Below are 20,325 nucleotides of genomic sequence, written 5' to 3'. Positions count from 1 at the left end.
TTCAACCTTTAGCTTTATCAGTATGGACTTGTGGATATTCATGTTTTAGTCTGTGGGTTAAAATCTGGTGCTATCATTATTTATATCGTTGCTCTAATTGTTCCACTTCGGCCATTAGGAGTTCCTTTGGGTTGGCTTCTGCAGCAGAAGCATTTTTACTGGGAACTTGCATTAATATCATTCCTTTTTAATTGTAGAGTGCACGTCTCTATAGCATAATAATCACCTGAGGGGCTTGTTAAAATATAATCCTTGTCCCCAGTCTCGAGGTTCTGATTCAAGAGATAGGGTTTGGGCACTGTAATCTTCATTTTAATAAAATCTTTGAAGGATTGTTAAGCGAGTGGGCCTCAGGACACATGTGAGGAACATTGATTTATTGATTTATTTATTTTTTTTGAACATTGATTTAGAGACAATGTTTCAATGCATCCAGATTTGGTACCCATATATCTTTATATATTTCCATCTATGTGTCTACCTATCGATCTATCTACCTACATTACACACCCACACCCACACCCACCCATACACGTGCACACACACACACACACACACACACAATTTGTTACTAGATATTGTTTTATAAGTTGCTTTCTTTTCATCAGTAATTTCGTGAAACTCTTTGCATGATAATGAACATGCTTCTGCAGCCCCATTTTCAATGATATTTTATGTTTCAGGGCTTTTTAGATTTATTATTTTTAATAAATAATACTGCCCATATAGATCTCAAATATAACTGATTATTTCTTTAGAGTAAATTTATAGAAATATATTGGCCCAGAGGTTACTCAACAAGTGAGGTCTTTGGAAACATATGCACAATTTTGCCCCTATTGAAAGTATATAATGGTGCTTCCCCACCACATGCACACTTTAATCAATGCTTAATCCTGTTCTCTTTGTAAAATCGGCAGTCAAAAAGATACTCAAATACTATTTATATTCTTTGCCTTCAGGAAGTTAACTTTTGTAATAGTTCTTTTTGGCCATTTATATTTCTTCTCATGGACTGCAAAGTTGAAACTATACCTCTCGATCAAAAAAACTAAATAGGAGAGCAAAGTTTTTGGGAAGATTGAGTTTGTGACAAAATGAAGGACTGATCATGCCATTGAGATTTGGAAGAGACATTGTATATCTACTTAGCTACTGAAAAAAAAATCACAAATTTGCATCCTTGCGTGTATTCCCGACATAGCATTTTCCATACTGTTTTTTCTATTTGTCTGTCTCCCATGTTATGAATGGTCTATCTCTTAAGGGCAGAACTTAATGGTGTTTGATTTGTACCCCCTTCCTCCAGTGTCTGTCTACTGGAATCTTTAGCATCTAGTTGCATTCTTGGTACATGTTAGCTGGAAGAGTAAAAGAATATCTCATTGATAGTCAAACATCTAGTATCATCCTTCCACTGAGAATATCATTCACCCTCCCAACTGAATATTGGAAGTAATGGTATCTTGATTTCTATTAAAAACTGTCATTTATCTTGCTGAGAGTAATTACTATCTGCTGGCTTATTATTCTTTTCTCTTTTATCATTAATGTCTTGCTCTTCCAAAAAAGAAATTCCATGGGTTAAGTTAGCAAAAAATAAATAAACTTTTAAAACTAAAGGAAAATTTCCAAAAATTCAGAGTAAACTGGTTATTGCTATGGGCAATAAAATTTACTTGTAAGATTTCTGGGAGCCAAGAAAAGAAGGTAAACATGTCAAGTTGTACAATTTTTATTGCCTCTGTGAGGAGGTTCAATGGGGAGAAACTAGGAGAAAAAAACATTTCATCGCCAAGATCTTTATGTTGAAGGTATCAGTTAACATCAAGGAGAATGTCTTCTACCAAAGTTTTGTAAGAAAAAAAATGACACATATACACATATGTTCTGCATATAGATATAAACATTTTTTAAGGGCATAATACCAAAATTCAGTAAGCACGTTTTGATAGAATATATCCAGGTATATTGCTCCCTACATATCATATTTATACAGAAACAGACAGAGTTCAGAACACCCAGACCCATGACAGAGAAGGAGCTGGTGCATAAGTTATCTTGCAGGTATATTAACCTAGAGTCTACAGGTGCATGGATAGGCTTCAAGGTACCTGTACATTTCTAAAATTTTTTGCAATACATAGATATTCTCTGGGGAGATGGGCCATATCTGCTTCATATTTTCATAGGGGCCATCGATCCAACCTGCTTAGGAACTGTTTAACCAGAGTAACGGATATTCTCTAAACCATTTCTATTTGAACGCTTTCTGGGTAATTTTTAAATTCTCATTCTATAATTTGAGAATCAGAAGGAAGTATTGTGGGATTTTTCTGGGAAGAGCAAGGGAGGGAGTGAAATAGGATTTGTGCTCTGAGTGTGCATAACTGAGAGGGCTGATGCTATGAAGAAGCTGATGGATGGCCATCTCTAGCTTCTCAGGTGGGTTCCTGCTTATTGAATAACTCCAGGCCATAAATTGTGATTGCTTCCCTCCTTTTCTAATTTCAAAATCTCTCATTAAAAATTTACAGTGGGCAGTCATCCAACGATTTATGACTATGTCTAGACAACTGAAAAACAGCAGACAGTGGCAGGGTCGATTTGGGGTTTTCACTTGTCTTGGTGACCAGTTCAAATTAGGGCAGTTGATCAGATCAATTAAGTGAAAATCAGATGTTAATGCCACTGGAAAAAATTGAACCAGAGGAAAAAACTAATCATCCCCTCTGGGAGTGGCTGGGGCCACAGATGAACAACCATTCTTTTGTTTTCAAGTACACGTCTATAGCATCACTCTATGAGTCTGCCATAATGGAATACCACGGATTGGGTGGGTTAAACAGTACGGACATATTTTCTCATGGTTCTGGAGGCTGGAAGTCCAAAGTCAAGATGCTATCAGGGTTAGTTTCCAGTGAGAACTCTTTTCCTGGGTTGCACACAGCCCCCTTCTCCCTATGTCTTCTTGTTGTCTTTCCTCCATGCACAGGTAGAGATCTTGGAGGGGTCTCTTCCTTTTTTTATGATGACCCTGGTCCTTTTGGATTAGGGTCCCATTCTTATGGCTTCATTTAACCTGAATTACCCCCCTAGAGGGCCCATCTGCAATTATAGTCTGGGGGTTAGGGCTTCAACGTATGAATTTGAGGGAGACACAATTTATTTTATAACAATAACTGACTAAGACAAGGGCTGCTGAAACTTCTTGTGCAAGTCAGGTGACACTCCATCATTTTTAGACAATCTGCCTTAATTATCTCTGTGGCAGTGAGACCCGTTAGCTGTCTTTGGAAGGGATTATCAGAAACACACATAGGTTGTCCACAAGCTATCTATGCTTTATCGGCATTGTTACCAACAAAACAGACAGAGGTGCACCTGGGTGGCTAGTTGGTTCAGGTCATGATCCTGGGGTCCTGAGATAGAGCCCGCATCAAGGTCTCTGCTCAGGAGGGAGCTTACTTCCCCTTCTTCCCCTCCCCACTACTGTCCGTCTCTCTCAAATAAATAAATAAAATCCTAAAACACACACACACACACACACACACACACACACACACGGAGAGAGGCAGAAAACACTGAGAACACCCAAAAGGAAAGATTGGGCAATGATGAGTCTCATGGCCATTAGAGAATTCCTACTTCCAGAAACAGAAAGCTTGGGTAAATGATGTCTTACAATCTGTGTCAGTGGAGTGGGGCTGAAGCAATGAGAGTGTATGGTTCAGTGTCCAGGTCTTCCCATTCCAGTGTGTGCATTTGTTTGCTTGTGGGGCAATGGGCTATGTGTAATTCTTAATGATGTAGCAATTTGGAGAATTGAGAAAGGACAGGACATGCCAAACCTGTGTGGAAAGATCATGGGATCCTTGGATTTTAGAAATGGTAGCCTTACAAAATTGAGCAATACTCAGAAACTAATTCTCTTCTGTTTGTTTGGCACTTCATGCTTCAGGAAGGACTTCTATATACTTACTGGCTGACCAAGGCTGACACCAGGTGAGGACACCTGGACAGAGCTGGGCCGGCCAATTTCTCTCTCTGCTGAAGATTTGGAATTGCAACTGAAAGATATCAGTTAATTTTTGCTGGTGTCTGCCATGAAGGGCATATAAAACCCAGGAACTATGAGAAAATTGTATCCAAATGGACCCAGGGGAAGCTGGTTGGCAGAGATAGAAGAGAGAATTAGATATGCAGAGAGTAGCAGACGTGGATCACGGAGAAAGAGAGAGAGCGAGTGAGTGCATGCAAGAGCTCAAAAGATGGGAGATAGGAAGGCAGAGAATGTGAGACTAGTGACTCAGTTCCTCGAGGACACAGGCTAATTCTGATTGGCATGGCTATCTCTGTGGGTAGGCGGATGGGAGCACTTCACAGAGTAGTGGCAGGGCAACCCTGGTGAGCTTTGGAAACTCCCCGATAGTTTTGCGGGTTTTGCAGTTCAAACTGTGGTCTAATACTTACATCACTAAACAATACTGCCTTCTGGAAAGCCTACAAAGCTATGAACCCTGTAGTTTAATCCTGAAGGTATATCTCAGCACAAAGAACATTAATCCATGCAGTGAAATCCTTTTAAAATAGCTCAAGATGTTTATATATAGATCCCAGAAATATTTTTTTAAGTATCTTTATTGCCCCTCTCTGACTTTTCACACACACCACAGCTATTTCCATGCATCTTGCTTCAGTGACCTGCTTCCAGTAAAACCCTTTTTGCCTTCACCTAACAGCCTCCTTAGATTCCTATATATATATATATATATATATATATATATATATATATATATATATATATAAAATAAGTTCAAGAACTTTCTGGAAGGATGAAGAGGAAAAGAGAATGAGAATTAAAATAAGACTCTATTATCATACAGAGGGAAAGCAGAGGCTGCAAATACTCCACTCTTACCATTTGTATCCCTGTAGGCTTATCATGGAACATAAAAAGACCATAAAACCCTAGAATTTGGGATCCAAGAAATTATTAAATCTAGGCAACAGTTCTACAAATGAGGACACTTGGTCCCAGATTGGAGAAGCACTTTCATAAAGATTTTACCTCTAAATAACAGCAACCTGATAAAGTGAATATATTAGAGGGGGAAATTGCTGAACTTCTCATATAATTGTCCAGTGTTAGAACCAGAAGGAACTTCAAAATCATTTCTTTAGCTTCCTTACATTGTGGGTGAGTGCGCTGAAGGTTGGGAGAATCAGGTGTTTTACTCAAGTCTGAAATCTGATAGCACTGGTGTGAAAATGTTAACTTGGTACTCAGAATGCTTTGACAATTTTTTTCATTCCCTTAGACCATTGGCTTCTAAACATTCTATTATTTTAATTTAATAAGTAGAATTATAATTTAAGTAGATTGATATAAACAATTCTAATTGGTAATATCAATGATCTTCTCAATGAAGTAGTGTTTGACAGTCCTTCCCCCAACACACACACACACACACACACACGGAGTCACATCTGTTTGCCTCCATTCTACCCCTTGTGGCCCTGGACGGACACCGAGAAACCTTGAGGATTCTACAAAGCAGGGTTTGGAAGTCCTTGCAATGCACCAGGACTGTCCTCATCTCTGCAACATATGTTTTGGGAAAACTCAGGCTTTAGAAGGTGAATGTGTCAAAGAGAAAATGCATCTGCTCCAAAAGATTGTGCTATAACTTACAATATTTCCACAAAACAACATAGAACAAGGGGGATGGAATGAATGAGAAGGAAAAGAAGATAAGAACAAATTTGAGATCTGACCTTGGTGACTTACTAAAAATCATTATTTATTTATCTTCCGAAGAGGCACAAATGTACGGACTTGGTCTGTCTGTTAGACTGAGGATCCATCACTAATCAATAGACATTTGGACAAGAAAACTGGTTGTCATTACTCCCCAACAGAGTAGTCAGACACAAATCATTTTACTAATCCCCAAGGCACCTGCTAATCTTCCAAACATCTTTGCGTTGTAGGGGATCTGCTGACTTCATTAAGAAATGAAAATATCTTCTTTGCGTGTACATGTTTGCTCTCAGGCACACCAGCAACCCTCAAAAGAATTTCCTGGACATTCTAAATAATGAAAGAACACAGGCTGAGGGGAAGGAGGACTAGAATGAGGATCAACTGGGGGAATTTTACAATCTAATACCAATAAGAGGCAAATTTTAAGGAATGGAGTGAAAATGAGGAATAAGGGGATGGCATTTCTTTTATGATTAGTTCGTGGAAGAGTTCCAAAGCTGGCTTCCCTTTATTCATCTCCATCTGTCAAATATCCTACTCAAGGCCTATTCTAATAATGTTCTTCAACTACTTTGAATTTGAAATGTCACTAGGATAGGCAATAGAGATTTTTCTAAAATTAAGTTTTCATATTTGTTCTCATCTAATGAAAACAACCAAGAGCCTACAAGACTTTTTAAAAACTAAAAACTAAAAATAAATAAATAAATAAATAAATAATTAAATGTCTGAAAGCACATATTTTCTGTGAATAAGGGTGTAAAATTTCCTATTGAATCAATATAATAGAAGGACACAAACACAAATATTTTAGAAAGTAACTAAAAAGGTTAAAGAAGCACACATTAAAAAAAAAAAGTTTATATTTAAACCTGGAAGGAAGGACACCTGGGTTGCTCAGCAGTTGAGCGTTTGCCTTTGGCTCAAGTTGTGATCCCGGGATCCCGAGATTGAGTCCCACATCAGACCCCTCCCAGGGAGCCTGCTTCTCCCTCTGCCTGTGTCTCTGCCTCTTTCTGTGTCTCTCATGAGTAAATGAAATCTTAAAAATAAAATAAAATAAAATAAAATAAAATAAAATAAAATAAAATAAAATAAAATAAAATAAAGTAAAATAATAAACCTGGAAGGAAATGACCTTAGAGACACACTAAAAAAAAGATGTAGAACATATTTTAATAAGACAGTTATACTTAAGATTTTAAGGACTCGGGGTAGAAACTGATTTGCCTGAAGCTCAGACCAAAAAAAAAAAAAAAAAAATCCTGCTCAGGAACTCTCGTTCTAATATGCTCTCATTTTATCTACTTTAAAATATTTTTCTGAAGAAAAGGAAGCTATCATTGTGCTAATCTTGCCCTCCTTTTAGAGCTCCTAAGTACTCTGGTGATAGACTCTATAGAAATTCTTGAACAAATAGATTTTAGTGTAAGAAAATTTGGAAGCAAAGGATGGATCCATATTATGATCATGAATGGCATAATTAAAATTAATAAACTGTATCGAAGTCACCCCCCAAAGAACCTTTATTTCAATATCTGCTTTTATAATTTCAAATAATTGCAAACTGAAGTAATGAATGTATTCATATCCAAATTCATTTGGCATGACTCTAAACTAAGATTGAACATGAGGAGGTTTGCAAATAAACAGTGTGATTATCTTCACTCTATCATGGGTAATTTTCATTCAGGTTAGTTAGGACAGCTAATTGTGTGCCTGGGCAGGAGAATTAAGGATAAGAATAATATTGCTATTACGTCTTAATAGGATGAGCCGACAACAGTTTACATATACCATCGGCATTTTTATTCTGCAAAGGAGAAGAATGTGTTTGGGAAATGTTTCAAAGTTAGTGTGCTGTGGTGAGATGAACTCTGGAAGTGGAGTTAAAACCCAATTTGGAGCCTCCTATCTGTCATTTATAAGTGTGTGACCCAGGGCAAGACAACCATTTGGGGCTCAATTTTCTCATCTGTAAAATGAGGAGATTGTACCAGAATCCACCAGAGCTAATGTATTTATAATGACAACTGTACTTGCTTACAAAATATATTTTAAAATCAAGAGCATAAAATACAAACTAGCTATCAGTGAATAACTCAACAACAACAACAACAGACCACAGGTGGAATTGACTCCATATATATATATAATGAATAAATAAAGGGGGGAATATGACTTCATTTCCATATTTGAGAAATTTAAAGGGGAGACAGAGCTGAAGACCTGAAGCATTGACACAGAATATATGAAAAATATAATTAAAAAAAAATACACCTTGGTGCCTGGATGGCTCAGTTGACTAAGCAGCTGACTCTTAATTTCAGCCCAGGCCATGATCCCAGGTTGTAAGATGGAGCCCCTTGTCGGACTCAGGGCTTGGAGGCTGCTTAAAATTCTCTCTCTCTCCCTCTGCCTCCAGGTCCCCTCCCTCACACACACTCTCTCTCTCTCTCTTAAAAAAAAATAATTAATTTTTTAAAAGACAGCTTTTTTTTTCTCAACATAACTGCATTCTGCATTAAATATAATTTCTACCAGAAAAAAATTAAAAGGATTTTAACTTCTTTCACTTTAGAGGAGAAATAATTTGCTCTTCCGATTTAAACTTTTCATGTAATTGTACGAGTTGAGTTGCATAACTGACGTCATGTTACATTTTTAGAAATTTGTTAAAACACTGAATATTAATTTTTATAGTTTTCCTCTATTATCTTGGGGACAAGAAATACATTTTTTTCTGGTCTCAAACATTTTCTTAGCTCTTCAATGTTTTCTAGGTCCCAGGCAGTGGGTTTGTAAAACACTGAAATGACAAAAGTAGCCCTGCAAGATTTCCTCAACTAATATTTCTTCAATGAATAAATTCTAGCCCTGTTTATCCTTCAACATGTAGTATTAGTCTGGTCCCTGGTCTTCTCTGTCTCTTGGTCCTCCTCACCTTTTGGAGGTGAGGGTAGAGTTTCTTAGAACAAACTCTCAGGTAACACAGAAACCCTATTGTCTTGTCAAACCTCCTCCACACACCCTGCCTGCCACGGAATAGATGCTCACTACTTTTGTCTGGCTGAAGAGTGGAGAAGGACAAAGGGCCTTCCCTTCCCTCCCGTCCTACCTCCAACTCAATGCTAAGTTTGGATGAGATCATTGCAATCCTCTTCCAATTTCTCCTTTCCAGCTCCCGGAGTACTTTGACCATGACTTATTCTTTCTTCCTGTTCCTGGAGGGCAAGATTCAACTAACAGTGGATTTAGGAAATCATAGAATAATAATATCTATGGTGGGAAGAGAAAGGAGGGCATTCCCTGCAAGCGCCGTCAATCCAACAGCGTCCTCAACATAAGCCTAGCAGATTCCATGGGTAATGAGGACCACAAGCAACATAAAGGATCAGCATGGAGGGAAGAAGTGATGAAATAGGCCTAAATCACTGGCCAAGAGAATAGGGTGGGAATACTGAATGTAGACTAAATGGGGCAAGTTTCCTTGCAGTCAGATCTGCCTCAAATACTCATCATACTTGATGAAGAGGACTTTTTGCCTCAGTGAGCCTCGCTTCTACCTGAATTGCTTAGATTCAGTTTGTCTTCCACAGATTCACTCTTTCCTCTGTTATAACCCTTGTCTCATGGATAGAGTTGCCAGATACAGTGCAGGATGATGCCCAGCTAAATTTGAATTTCAGATACACAAGGGAAAATAATGTAGTATAAGTATGACCCAAGTTTGTCACATGTACTTACACATTCTCTATTTTGATTTGTAAAATCTGGTGTCACCACTCAGGGATCAATCAGCATAGCCTGACTCATGATTCCATTTTCTGTTCATTCTTCTGAAGAACTTTATGGTGCTCTCACTATTAACCCCATCTCTAGGTCTCCAGACCCACGTATTTGCTGTAGGTGAGCTCCAGGTACTAATGTAGTGTAGTAGTTCAAAGAAAACATCCCACAAACATGAATCTCAGGTTGGGGCAAAACGTGGGTCAGTAGACAAGTCTATCCCTTTCTGAGACCAGCTGGTTGTGAACTTTCCAAGGGTAAAGAGAAGACCAGTCCCACATATGTCAGGCCAATGGTGGAAGCTCTGGCTCCGTAGAATGCAGTTGGTTGTGATGACAGAGCCAGAGTTCCCTTAGAGGCTGATGTAGAGGCCTGACTGTCCTCTAAGGAGGACACATCACTGTCCTTTACTTGAAGGAAAGCTATCAGTGTTGTTTCCTACCCTTCCTACCTTCCTGTCTTCCTACCTTCTACTAGGTAGTGGCTGGTCCCCTTTAGTTATGGTGCCACGTTAGAGGTTGGAGGTGAGCCACTGGAGCTGGTTACTATTGGGTCCCCAGTGATCATGGCAAGTCCTAGCCCTGTAAGACATGTTTATCAAAGCCGTGTGAAACTTCCACTCTTGCCACCATGCCCACAGCAGTGTGCTTCGGAACCACGCAAAAATGCAAATGTAGTGTTTTGTTTTGTTCCTATTTTGTGTTTTTCCTCTGAATAGAGCATCCCTGACGTAGGTGAAAAATGCTGCACTTCCCACTTTCTGAAATACTTTGGCAAAATGAAAGTAGATGTAAAATCTACCTTTTAAAATTTGTTTAATTTAAATTCAATCAAGTAACTTATAGGGTATTATTAGTTTCAAAAGTTGAGTTCAGTGATTCATTAGTCTTATATAACACCCAGTGCTCATTACATCATGTGCCCTCCTTAATTCCCATCACCCAGTTGCCCCATCCCTCCCCATTCCAGCAGCCTCAGTTTGTTCCCTATGATTATGAGTCTCTTATGCTTTGTTTCCCTCTCTGACTTCATCTTATTTGATTTTTCCCTCCCTTCACTATATCTTCTGTTTTGTTTCTTAAATTCCACATATGAGTGAGATCATTCCATAATTGTCTTTCTCTGGTTGATTTATTTCACGTAGCATAATACCCTCTAGTTCTATCCATGTCATTGCAAATGGCAAGATTTCATTTTTGATGGCTAAGTAATATTCCGTTGTATATAGATACCACATCTTCTTTATGCTTTCATCTGCTGATGGACTTCTAGGCTCTACTGTGGACATTGCTGCTATAACCATTGGGGTGCAGGTGCCCCTTTGGATCACTACATTTGTATCTTTGGGGTAAATACCTAGTAGTGTAATTACTGGGCCATAGGGTAGCTCTATTTTCAACTTTCTGGGGGAACTCCATACTGTTTTCCAGAGTGGCTGCACCAGCTTACATTTCCACCAACAGTGTAAGAGGGTTCCCCTTTTTTCCCCATTCCCATCTTTGCCAACATCTGTCTTTTCCTGACTTGTTAATTTTAGCCATTCTGACTGGTGTGAGGTGGTATTTTATGGTGGTTTTGATTTGTATTTCCCTGATGCTGAGTGATGTTGAGCATTTTCTCATGTGTCTTTTGTCCATTTGTGTGTCTTCCTGGGAGAAATGTCTGTTCATGCTTTCTGCCTTAACCATGCCCTGGAAGAAAAAAGTTGCAAATGGACTATTGCCATCTCCAAGATAGGAGTAGAAAGGAGAAAGAACAGTGCCCACTTTTAAACTCAAAAGTGCTGTGAGCCTACTTCTTGGTAGAAACCTCATGTCTTTTTAGCACTTGTGTTGCAAGTCAACTCCTCACAAACCATTGGCCTCATGAGTTGTTGTGCCTCCTTCTGCAAATGCAGAGCAAATGTACCCTGGATTCACTTTTCTTGGGGGGTTTTGTTCCAAGCATACACACATCCCTCATGTTATCTGTGTGTCACGCTGGGGACAGCCATTCTTCTTTCTCAGCTATTTCTCCAATGTTGATGGCACCTCACTCCATCATGGTTGGCTTCTTTTCTCTACCATGGAACACAAGAGGGAGGCATAGATCTCATGCAAGGAGCTGGAAGGAAACACTCATACTAAGTTTCTCATGAAGATTTCTTTGATCTCCAATTCTAGAAGTAGCTACCTTCTCCCTTATTCTACACTTTCAGTCATTTGCTAAATTCTATACCCCCTCATTCCCAGTTAGGTATAAAATGGACTATGCCATTCTGGAGGGCAAGATTCATTTCATATTGACCTGGAACCTTGGTGTTCCCTCAAAATGGATTAATAGAGCACGTTAAATATATTATTCAAAACATTTATTTATCAAAAGTAAGTTCTTAGTTTTGGAAGAATTATATTGTCCATTTATTATGTATATCAGATTAAAAATACACCATAATCTTTTAAAAAATATTTTATTTATTTATTCATGAGAGACACAGAGAGGGAGAGAGGCAGAGACACAGGCAGAGGGAGAAGCAGGCTCCATGCAGGGAGTCTGATATGGGACTCGATCCCGGGTCTCCAGAATCATGCCTGGGCAGAAGGCGGTGCTAAACCGCTGAGCCACCCGGGCTGCCCAAAAATACACCATAATCTTAAAGTATAATCATATACACATGGTATACGCAAATCATATGCAATTATGGAATCATAATACACATGTTAATTATAATTTATTATTAATCATAATTAATAATGCATAATTAATTATTCCATTAATTGCTTCCTCTCTTTGAACTCCAAGTATCCTTATTACAGAGATTACTGCTTTTTTTGTTCCAGTTCCCCAGATGGCCCACCACTATCAAATTGTCAACATCAGAAGAAGGATTTTTCCAGCTTTTAGGCATAGCTAAATGGAAAACCATCAGGATATTTTGAAATTCTTTAACATAATGTGCAGTGTTCCCTTGCCTTGAAAACTGAGTGTTGTAGGAATGGCCTTCCCAATAAGGCTGGGTATCAACTTAGAAGAATACGTTATTTCATAGATTGAGTTTGATCTAATCCATTATAGAAGAGTATGAAATTCTTTGAAGAACCATACCTTTTTTGAGGGGAAAAAATATTTCTCAAAAAGCCAATAGGTTATGGTTAGTGAAAACTTATAAAATGTTTTATCATGAAACATCCTGTTTGAATCCAGGCCAGGTTAGGAATCATTAGATGTGGGTGCATTTAGATGACCATTTGCCCTTTTCCATACTCAGTAAAAGTAGATCATAGAAATCCCATACAACTCTGTGCTTTAAAAACAATGTCCTATGTAACATCCATCACTTCTCTTTCACCACTTCATTCTGAAGTCTACTCAAATCCAACTTTCTCTAGGAAACCTTCTCTTTATTAGGCAAGTTGGAGAGAGGCTGGCCATAACCACCCCTGAGAAACTTTATTAAACACTCCTTTTCATTCACCCCATGTGTGTTAATGAAGGTGCCCTATCTTCCTTTTCCCCTTCAGCACTTTGGAATAGAGCATGCTGTAGCCAGAGCTGTAGGGTGGGGTGGGGTGGCTCCCTCCATGCAGCTCTTTGACCTATACGGAATGGATTTACTATTGCAGGGGGCAGTTTTGGGCTGAAAATAGAAGAGACTGGATCTGCTTACTGTAAACCAAAAGGAAAATCATTGGAAAAAAGCAGGCTACCTGACAGGATCACAGAGCAGCTCAAAGAACATGCCTGGAAGTATAGGGATGAAGGCAGCAGGGACTGCTGACACCCTGGTTGGCCTCCCACTATTTTCAGACCTTGCATCATGCTGCTCCTAATTCCAATTTCAGGAAGAAAACTTTATATTGGTCTATGTTGAGGCACCAGCCTTCCGACCTCCTTGTCAGAGGCAGCACAGGGCACTCGAACGGTTCCATTGGGCAGTGCCCTCACATTAGAGAGGCTTTTAACCCAATAGCAATAAGGGTGCTATTAACAAAAGACAAGGTGCTATCAACTAGGCAAGTGAAAAATCAGCCAATAATTACGATACCTTTACTGGACATAGTGGCATAGGAACATCTGGAGATCACTTAGCACACCCGTTGCAATAAGAGGCAGCATGATAAAAGAGAAAGAGTGTGGGGGTTAGAGTCAGAAGCACCTGGCTTGCTATGTACTCGCTGGATGACCTTTCTGAGCCTCCATTTCCACATCTGTGGAAGAGCTTCACCTCACAAGGTTTTCATGGGGATTGCATTAGCAAATACATGCAAAGTACTTGCTCACGATCTAACGTCCAATGGGCCTTCTAAATACAACTGGTTTTACTTTCTTTGGTCTATGGTGAGCCTTTCCCCCAGCAATTCTAAAAATAACTCAGGAACTTTCTGCTAGTTCTCAGGCAAGCATTCTCCTTTTAGAAAACTTCATCCACCCGATGCTATTTACAGACTCTGCCCCCATTTTTCAGTAAGTAACGCTCATTGTGCTCTTTTCCTAGCTCTTCTGTTTAAATACAGTGTCTTGCTTTTTTTTTTTAAGATTTTATTTATTTATTCATGAGACACACACGGAGAGAGGCAGAGACATAGGCATAGGGAGAAGCAGGCTCCATGCAGGGAGCCCGACGTGGGACTCGATCCCGGGTCTCCAGGATCACACCCTGGGCTGAAGGCGGCGCTAAACCGCTGAGCCACCCGGGCTGCCCCAGTGTCTTGCATTTTGTTGTTGTTGTGTTCACACTGGTTGTGTATTTTCTCCATATTATTACTCAGTATTTAACTCGATCCTACCACCACTACTGCCACTTCTCTTACCTTCTCCACCTTATGGCTGCTCTTCTGTGCTCCCCATGGTCTATCCACCTGCTCACCAGGACTTTGGACTTCTTTCCCTTACCATTTTGTCCCAGAGTCTATCAGTCACCAAGTGCTGTGGATTCTTCATCCTTAACATTTCTGGATTGATCCACGTCTTTTCACATCTACACCCAACACCCAAACCACGACTATTTCATTGACATACCACTGTAGAAGCATTTGAATTAATCTCCTTATGTCTACTCCCATCAGCCTTCTATCTTTTTCTCCACATGACAGCCACCATTCACTTTTCTAAACTGCAAGACCATCCATATTCTCCCCTTGCTTGGGACCCTTGTGAGTCAGAAAACAAAATGAAACAAACCCTCCTGTGTTTCTGCTTTACTCATAATACTTCTGACACCAGCTGTGTGGGATTTTCCCCCACATCAAGCAACTCTCTGTGACAGCAGCTGAATGTCCTACAATTCAATTCCATTGCAGAACTAATCAGGGTTGACACAGATTCCACAGGTTAAGGGCTCGATCCCATAAGACTATCCCCCACTTCAGACATCATTCCAAGTAATAGGTCCCCTGGTTAACCATGACTTTTGCCTGACTTGGCTACAAATTGAAGGTTCTCACAACCCCCTCCTTGGATTGGATCATTTGCTAGAATAGCTCACAGAACTCACTTTATTATATAATAAGGGATATGATAATGTAGACAAACAGTCAGATGAAAAGATTCATAGGTTGAGGTCAGGCACGCTCCCCATCACAGGCGATTCTGTCCCCGTGGAGTTGGGGTGTACCCCTCCCAGTAAATGGCTGTGTTTACCAAACTAGAAGTTCCCCAAAACCTGTACTTTTGGGAGTTTTATGGAGGGGTCATCCTGTAGGTATAATACATCACTAACTCAATCCTCAGCCCTTCTCCCCTCCCTGGAGGATAGGGAATGGGGCGAAAAGTTCCAAGCTACTAGTCATGGTTCAGTCTTTCTGATGGCCAGCCCCCAACCAGGAGCCTGCCAGGAGTCACTTCATTAGAACAAAATGCACTCCTATTACCCAGAAAATTCTAAAGGATTTAGGAGCCCCATGTCAGATGCTTCTTTCATTCAGAAAATTACAAAGATCTCGGGAACTTTGTGTCAGAAACAGGGATCAAAGACCAAATGTTAGAACAAAAGGCTCTCCTAGCAGCCCTGTTTACAAGAGTCTTAGGAGCACTGTCTGCGTCAGGAGCTGAGCCAGACATGTATTTCTTATTTTTGCACACCATCCAATGGCTTTCCTATCCACTAAGGATCAAAACTAAGGTCCCTAATGTGAGCAACCAGGCTCTACATGTTCTGGATCCTCTTTACTTTGAAGGCTTCGCGCAGCATCTTTTCCTGAATCTCACAAAGCTGCAACCAGGCTGCTTCTCTTGTTGACTCACAAGTACCCCCTTTGAGGGGCACCTACCCTTCCCAAATCAGAGACTTCATGCTTACAGTTGTTTCTGCTTCAGTGTCCATTCTCCAGCTAACTTTGACTCACAGAGTCAAAGGTCCCAGATTAGAGGTTACATTCTCGAGAAATCTCTTCCTCATTGTCCCATCCAAAATAGGTTTTACCACAAAATGCATTCATGGAACTCTGTACTTCACCTTAGCTCTCATTCTGATTCTCATTCTGATTCTCAATATAGAGTAATTCGTGTATTTTTTTTTTGTCTTGCCTATTGTCTATCACACCTACCAGGCAACAGATTTTATATAACAGGAGCTAACTCTGGTACAAGTTGGTACTCAAAAATATTTAACAAATTAATGACTGACTGTAAGAATGAATGATTTCAACTAGGCTCATACATGACAATACACTTGTGAGCATGTGTGAATAAAATAAGTATAAATGTTCTCTGTATTCATCAGAGGCTGATATAGAACGATGTCTCTTTATCTTTGCACCTTGTCGTCTATTGACCTCAGATAATACAAGGTGATTGTTTTACTTTTTTTTAAAATTTTTTGCTTTATAATTTGGTATAGAGTTACCACCAAAAATATGAAAAGGTTTTATTTTAAAAATAAGTAAATACTTCTGTTAACTTTTCAACGTATGCAATTATTTTTATTAATTTTATGAACAGCTATTATTTAATAAGAACTTGCTGTATACTAGTCACCGTAGTACTTCCTAGGCCTCTTTGCCACCAAACCCCTATCCCACTAGTAAGGAACTATAATCACCATCCCCATTTTACAGATGAAAAAAAGAGATGTATGAAGTTCCAAAGTCGTTAAAGATCACAAAACTAGTTTTCAGAACTGGCCCTTGCACTGAGCCCTTTTCAAATTTAGCCGAAGTGCCAATCACTCTGCTATGCTTAAAATGGAACTGAATATATTCAATTCATTATGAACTTGTTCTCTCCAATGTCTTCCTTTTAAGAGAGTTCTGGGCATTATTAGGGTCTATGAGTAGGGGAGATAATACAAGGTGGATCCAGCTCTAAAAGTAGCAAGGGTAATTAATGAAAACAGTGGTTACTCTTAAAGGAAGCCTTTAAATGTCCTGTGTACTGTCTTGAATGTTTCACATATTTACTTTATTTAATCTTCATAAAAGAAATCTGTCACATCTCATTATTCCCTTTTAAGGATGAGAGAGAGAGAGAGAGAAAGTTTGCCGAGGTCAGCTAAGTCTTTAGAAATCCCACTATATTTAAAGGCATAAAGTGAAATTAGGATCCATGTCCTCTGACTTCCAGCCTTCAGGTCAAACTCCGAACTGGTCTTTAGCCTGCCCCCTCCGACTTCCCCATCCTGGCTGGCCACCACCCTGCTGTCCTCATCCCCACCATTCACTGCATTGCTGGTCTTGCCCTGTCCTCACTTCTTCCAAGACCCCAGATCAGGTTCAAGCGCCCACTGGTATTCCCAGGAGCCTGGCTAAGTAAATTCTCTCATGTAGACATACAGGGCCCAGATATTCTCCACCTGTGTGACACTTCACAAAATTCCCTTCGTGAACTGTAGCTTAAAGCTACACGTCTGCCCAAGGCATAGAGCAAATTTAATTCCCCCCAAATGCCCTGGGTTTTGGTTATTCCTTTTGAGGAGTGATTCCTCTTTAAAAACTTCTGTTCTCATTATTTGGTAGTAACATCTTCCACTGAAGTATTGGAAAAATCCAAATTCCTAAATTTTTGAAGCTCAGATAATCAAAGGATATCATCATATGATATGATTCTAGAATGTAATTGTAGACTACTTACCATTTAGTCTGTTACAATACATATTTCTTTTCATCTTAAATCAAAAAGTCATATTGGGGGCCACCCGGGTGGCTCAGTGGTTTAGCGCTGCCTTCAGCCCGGGGTGTGATCCTGGAGTCCCAGGATCAAGACCCACGTTGGGCTCCTTGCAGGGAGCCTGCTTCTCCCTCTGCCTGTGTCTCTGCCTCTCTCTTCCTGTGTCTTTCATGAATAAATAAATAAAATCTTAAAAAAATATTCATATTGGGGGTGCCTGGGTGGCTCAGCTGGTTAAGTGTCTGACTTTGGCGCTCCCTGCTCAGCAGGGAGCCTGCTTCTCCCTCTGCCCCTCCTCCTACTTGTGCTCTCAGTCACTCTCTCCATATTTTTAAATAAAATCTTTAAAAAAGGATGAATACATATATGTATACTATTCTTCCAGAGGCATTATCATATGCGTACATGTGGTATATGCATGTGTATGTGTATGTGTATGTGTATGTGTATTCTTTCCCCAAAGAGATTCCCTTTATGGGCTATTTCTTTTTATCGAAATGTATTTTAGCAGGTCACATTTAAAAGTTTTCTCTACAGCTGACTGTCACTCAGTTCTCATCTGTCTCTGTTACCTGCTGCCAGGTCACTAAAACCAAAGGTTGCCAGTGTGTTCATGGGGGTGGCTTGAGTAGAAGGAGATGAGATCAGTGCAAGGTGGAACTTCCCAACCCCCACCCCTGTCATTTCAGGACCCCCCATTGACAGACCTCTGTTTTGGTTGTAAAAAACATATGAAGTGCCCTGTGTGCCTCACTTACTAGGAGAGGCTTCATTCCCTCATGCAGGAATTTCCCTACACTTCCACTGCCTGTGACCTCCATTATAATAATCATACTATACTCTATTTACCAGTCAACTTGCTTGTGTGGATGACCATATAACATAAATCCTTTTTCAACTTTTATTGTTTTTCTTTCTGCAGCTTTGAACTGACTTTAAAAGGACCCTAGATTCTAGTATTTCTTCCGGTATTTATTCCAGTATTTGGGTTTAAGTAACAGAGCAAGGCTATTTTCTCCTCTCTAAAAATGCCCCTGTTTTCTTTCTAACCAGACTGTTCAGAAACCATATTTCCCAATGGGACCTCAAAAGTAGTTGACTGATCCCTGTGTTCCTAAGTAAAATTTTGCAAAATGTTCCCATTCATCCCAGGATGTGAGGACAGATCTCATCTCACTGCACTCTAAAGGCTGATTCTCTTTGCAGAAGCCCAAGTGTGCTACAGCTCCCTGGCTGGTGTCAAGTCTGCATTTGATACCTCAGTCCCTTCCTATCTTCCTGAGGGATTGTGGACTCCTGGGTGAATCTGCACATATCTCTGCAATTTTCTCATTAGCACTCAGCCAGGTCGCATAGAAACACTGTGGGTCAGAGAGCCGTATTGAGATTATCCAAGTGCCATCCACACTGGGGACCCCTTAGGTGTTCCTGCTACCCCCCACCCCCGCTCCCCGCTGAAGATCACTTAACCCTCCTTATAGAAACCTCAGGAAAGAGCAGATGGGGGAATGATACCTACAGCAGGCTCCTCTCTAGGGATGAGAATGCAGATATTAATGCCAGTAGGATTAATGCCAGTATTCAGATGGATAACTTAGACTCAGTCCTTGTGCTAATAACTTCCATCCATCATCCCATTTAATCCTTCAACAACCATGATAGCTAGGTACTGTTATTACTATTATCCTTCAGCAGTCTTCTAAGTGATTATATGTATACAGTCACTTGGTTCCCACAAAAACAATGTGAAATGTGTATTATAATTATTCACATTTTTTACATGTGGGGAATCTGACTATCAGGGAAATTTAGTACCTTTCTCAGCTCACATGGAGTGTGAAGTCAGAGTCGAACCTAACTGGTCTTCTCCAGAGCCCCCACTCTGGACTATAATATCATAGCTCCATAAAGGGAATTGCTTAAATTAAGCAACTGGGTAGGGGGTAGGTCAAGATCTTCAATCTGCCAGTGGTGTGTTTTCTCAACTTGCCTTGTGGTTGACAGTCACTCCCAGTAGGGTGACTCCCAGTAATACCCAACTCCTGGCGTGGACATCCTTGTCCAGTGTTGATGGGATCTAGAGCTTTTCTTTTCATGAATAATATATTAATGACAGTGATGACATGTCATTCTCAAGATTAGGTGAGAGAAGACTGTGACTCCTGTCTTGCTTGCACTCTTTCTGACTGGCAGGTCTTGCTTGCTTGCTTCAATGAAGCAAGCTGCTGTGCTGTGAGCACCCCATGAGAGGCCCACATGATGAAGAACAGAGAGTAGACTCCAGCCAACAGCCAGTGAGGAGCTTGGGCTTCATGCAACCACCCAGAAAGGAACTGAATCCTGCCAACAACTGCATGAGAGAACCTGGATGTGGGTTTTTCCCCATTTGGGCTTTGAAATGTGTTATGGACAGAATATGTGTGTCCTCTTAAAATTCATAGGTTAAACTCTTAATCCCCAGTGTGATGGTACTAGAAGGGAGGTAATTTGGGAAGTAATTAAATTTTGAGCATGAAGCTGTCATGAGTAAGTAGAGACCACAGAGAGCTCCCTTGCTATTTCTGTAATGTGAGAATACAATGAGAAGTCAGTCTTCTATTCCAGAAGAGGGTTTGTGCCAGAGCCTGACCAGAGTTCTGACCGTGCCAGAGGCTGGCACATAATCTTGAACTTCCAGCCTCCAGAGC

This window comes from Vulpes lagopus, chromosome 22, assembly GCF_018345385.1.
Source record: "Vulpes lagopus strain Blue_001 chromosome 22, ASM1834538v1, whole genome shotgun sequence".
Taxonomy (NCBI): domain Eukaryota; kingdom Metazoa; phylum Chordata; class Mammalia; order Carnivora; family Canidae; genus Vulpes; species Vulpes lagopus.
The sequence above is the reverse complement of the archived record's forward strand: the minus strand, read 5'-3'. Positions refer to the sequence as shown.